The sequence below is a fragment of the Octopus bimaculoides genome, chromosome 21 (genome assembly GCF_001194135.2).
Source record: "Octopus bimaculoides isolate UCB-OBI-ISO-001 chromosome 21, ASM119413v2, whole genome shotgun sequence".
NCBI classification, from domain to species: domain Eukaryota; kingdom Metazoa; phylum Mollusca; class Cephalopoda; order Octopoda; family Octopodidae; genus Octopus; species Octopus bimaculoides.
Genome location: NC_069001.1, coordinates 13,918,997 through 13,923,583, shown reverse-complemented (window position 1 = coordinate 13,923,583; position 4,587 = coordinate 13,918,997). Strand labels below are relative to the sequence as shown.

At 36.4% G+C, this 4,587-nt stretch overlaps 1 protein-coding gene across 1 annotated transcript in view; it reads left to right on the top strand.

The window, feature by feature from the left end:
* Positions 1 to 3,395: 3,395 nt before the first annotated feature.
* Positions 3,396 to 4,587, top strand: part of LOC106877370 (CTD small phosphatase-like protein) — a 370,420-nt gene continuing 369,228 nt past the window's right edge. Inside the window, exon 1 of the mRNA XM_052975454.1 lies at positions 3,396 to 3,785. The gene's annotated coding sequence lies outside the window, so the exon portion shown is untranslated. The remainder of the gene's footprint in view (positions 3,786 to 4,587) is intronic.

Genomic DNA, 4,587 nt, shown 5'->3' with positions numbered 1-4,587 from the left:
GGTCTTGTGTTTTGGGATGGCGTGGTGTGTTTTGGTCAGGTGCATTGTAAGAGAGAGAGAGAAATATGTTTAAGAGGAAGGCAAAAATATATTGTTAAATTCATAAAGAGAGGGAGAGAGAGAGAGAGAGAGAGAGAGAGAGAGAGAGAGACAGACAGACAGACAGACAGACAGACAGATGGGGATAGAGAGACGGATGGAAAGAGAAAGAGGGAGTTTGAGGGACGGAGAGGGATGGAGTAAAGCAATATATTTTAATTATTTAAAATTGTGTGCCTTAGTCTAACTTAGTCGATGTGTTTTTTCATACTGGAACGATTTAATGATAGGTCTACTGACTCATGGATAGCCAGCGGCTAAACAACAACATAAAAACAACAACACTACATTAAACATGTATACATAAGTACGCAGATAGATAGATAGATAGATAGTTAGATAGATGCATACATACATACATACATATGCAAATACGTATGTATGTGTGTGCGTATGTATATATATATATGTATTTATGTACGTATGTACGTACGTACATAATAACATGTATATGTGACATTTAAGATGCAAGTCATAGAGGGAATACATCATGTCAAAAGTCTGACATGGAGTACCAAGAAGTTTATGACATTTCACTTCGAAGGCCAGCTTCATGTAGCTCAAGACCAAATGATTCCTACTAAGTACCTGCTACTTAAAAGACAGAAAACATTGATGGAAAACAAATTTAGGCTGAGTCACCGACCATATTATTGGTAAACAGCGACAGAATGTTTTCTAGATATTATCTTCCTATGTGGCATGATGCGGTTTCCAGAACAATCTGGAACGGGAGAAAAAAAAAAAGAAATCACCATCAGACGAAGTTGATTATATTGAGACCGATGGGTCAAAAGAATATTGGTGGAACTTGAAAATTGAAACAGCCACCAAGTTAAAGCATATATTGTTGTAGGGCAGGGGTTTTCAAATTTTTTGACTTGCGGACCCCTTTATATTTCAGACTTTTGGGACAAAGTATGGTTGAACTTAGGTTCTTGGGGAGAGAACGCAATTCCTTAATTCTTGCGCTACAAAAATCTGAAGACCTTAAAATTTAAAGATGATGGTTAAAACAGAAGGCCAATCAAAATTCTAAATTAAAAAGAGAGAGAACATAGACAGACACAGATACTAGATTGTCTTTAATCATAGCTGAGCTTGTACATTGAATAATGTACTCCTGAGTTCCCATCATACATACAAGACAAAGACGAGATCGTCACATCTGGAATGTCATGAAACATAGCTTAGCTCATTCATTTTAAATAATGTAGTCCTAGGCTTCATTCAGGATTGTCACGGCCAGCTTCTCTTTAACCATAGCTCTGCTCGTTCAGAGCTGACCGGAGAGGGGTGTCTAATTAGGGTGGACGGGGTGGTTAGGCCTTTGATCATAAAGTCATCTGCTCGATCATGGCTGACCTGGGGTTAAACAACAACAAAAAAAAAGTGAAAGTAAGAGAGAGTGGTGAAAGAGAGAAGTGAAAGAGACTGAGAGAGAAATGAGAGAATGAAGAAAGGGGTGTAAAAGTCAGAGAGATTAGAGAAAGAAGAAAGAGGAGAGAATGGAGACACAAAGAAATAAGAGAAAGTGTGAGAGGAGGAGTAAGAGAAGTGAAAGACAAGTCATATGAGAGAAAAATTGAAAGAGAGATATGAGAGATTAAAGTGAGAAAGAGAGAAGAGCGAGAGATAAAATGAGAGAGAAGTGAAAGACTGACAAATGAAAGAGAGAGAGAGAAGTGAGAGAAACACGAGAAAGAAAGATGGGATATTGAATGAGAAGTGAAAGAGAGAAAGAGAGCAATGGAGAGACAATGTCGGGAAACCAGAAGATAGAGAAAAGAAGAGAAAGAAAGACGTGAGAGAGAAGTGAAAGACAGATAAATGAAAGAGAAATGTGAAAGTGAGAGACAGAGCTAGAGTGAGGTGGAAAAAAAACCTCAGACAAATGAGAAGGAGAAATGAAAGAGTGAGAGTGATGGATGTTGAATGAGTGATGAAAGGGAGAAAGAGTATTTGGAGGGAAACTGTTAGGAAAGAGAAGGAAATGAGAGAGATAAATGGAGAGAGAGAGAGAGAGAGAGAGAAAGTGAGATTTGGAAAAGAAGGGACGGATGCTGAGGCTGGAAAGCGCCCGAACGGGAAGGGAAAAAAAGCCAAAAGACAATGGAAGGGAGGATTAAAGAGAAGGACGGAAAGAATATTGGCGTCAAAGAGAGACTAGAAGATAATGGAAGAGAATGACCTAGAGGTATAGAGGGAGGGAGGGAGGGAGTTAGAGAAAGAAGGAAGAGATAATTGGTTTTATAAGAGGGGGAGGGTACATGATTGATGGATAGAGAGAGAGAGGGGCATAGAGAGGGTGCGAAAGGGAACAAGGAGATAGAAAAGAGGAATTGAAATATAGATATCTAGATAAAGAGAGAGTGAGAGAGAGAGAGAGAGTGAGAGTGAGAGAGAGATTCATAGAAAGGCAGAGAAATCAGAAAGTATAGGAAAAGGCGAGGGGGTGATAGTGGTAGAGACAGATAGATAGAGACAGACAGACAGACAGACAGATAGATACATAGAGACAGACAGACAGACAGATAGATAGATAAATAGACAGATAGAGACAGACAGACAGACAGACATACAGATAGATAGATAGATAAATAGACAGATAGATAGATAGACAGAGACAGACAGATAGATAGACAGACAGATAGATAGACAGACAGATAGATAGATAGATAAATAGACAGATAGATAGATAAGTAGACAGATAGATAGATAAGTAGATAGACAGAGAGAGAGAGAGAGGAGGGGAGAGGGGTGAGTATGAAAAAGGGACAAACGATTAGAGAGTGATAGAGAGAGAGAGAGCCAAGAGCATGGGGTGGGTGAACGAATAGAAAAGGAGACGAGCTCTAAATCCAAACAAAAACAGCGGAATCTTTCGGCTCCCCAAACACGACAATGAGATAGAAAATCGTTACATCACCAGCAACAACAACAACAACAACAACACCATTCAACAGCAGCAGCAGCAGTAACAACAACAACAACAACAACAATAATACTAAGCAGGGGGGGCACTCGTCAGTATTGAAGAGAAAGAGAGAGAAGCAGATGCAGGGAGGTTTTTACTAAAAATATATATTGACAAGTCTGAATTGTGGGTATACATTTGTGTGTATATATATGTACGTATGTATAATATAACATTGCATTTATTTATAGCATAAATATATATATGTATATATACATATACGTGCATTTATAACTGGATTCATTCATACAGGTATATGTACATATATACATATACAGCAATACATACATACGTACGTATACATACATACATTCATTCATATATATATATATATATATATATATGCACACATACAGTAAGCAAGGATATATTATTACTAAAAATACATTGAACTATATAACTTAGGCGCACACATGACGAGTGAGTCTATGCAAATATATACATGCACACACCAACACGCTAATACATGCATGAATACACACTTACATAATACATACTTGTATATATATGTATACACACACACACACCGACATCGAACATAAGCAGGATATATAACTTAGAATTTTCAATGACAGCTCAAGTCCGGGATACGTAGGCACACATGTATGTATAACGCTGTATGCATAGGTGTTTACGTGTATATGCAACTGGCTTCATTCGTTATGGATATATACTCGATTATTATACACAATCAAGCATACCTTGGCATGTAAGTACAAAGATATATATTATATTCATCATACCTAAACTATCATGTTCAAAGCAACATAGTCATATATACATACATATACACACTTACCGGCATAAACCGTTTTATATACATATATGTAGAAATAATTGTCACACATAGAGACGTGTATACATGTGTGTGTGTATGTGTGTTTTGTGAAATATAGACAGGATGTATAGACATGTATTGTTAAACATACATTAGGTTGATTACACAATACTGCACATATATGTTATCTATGAAAATAAAAGCTTTTATACCTTTCTATAATTCGTCATACATTTAACGTGGAGGGGAGTACCTGTTTATTTGCGTAATATAACACCTCTTATCCTAATACACATGTACTGACAAATATTATTAATATACATGTGTATGACTATATATATATATATATATATATATATATATATATCACCCGTCTTCAGTACAGACACACAAGCCGAAACATGCACACACATCTATACATCTGTATAGACATTTCAACTTCATCTATCTATCTATCTATCTATCTATCTATCTATCTATCCATCTGTGTGTGTGTGATCAAAGGTAAACGTAATTATATATATATATATATACGCACACACACACACACACACACACACACACATATATATATATATATATATATATATAAGGAGAGAGAGAGAGGTATGAGTATTATAGTAAAAAAAATTTGTAGACATGTAATTCTAGGTGTGTGTGTGTGTATGTATATATATATATATATAAAGACAGACAGGTGTGTGTGTGTGTGTGTGTGGTAATACGCATATCT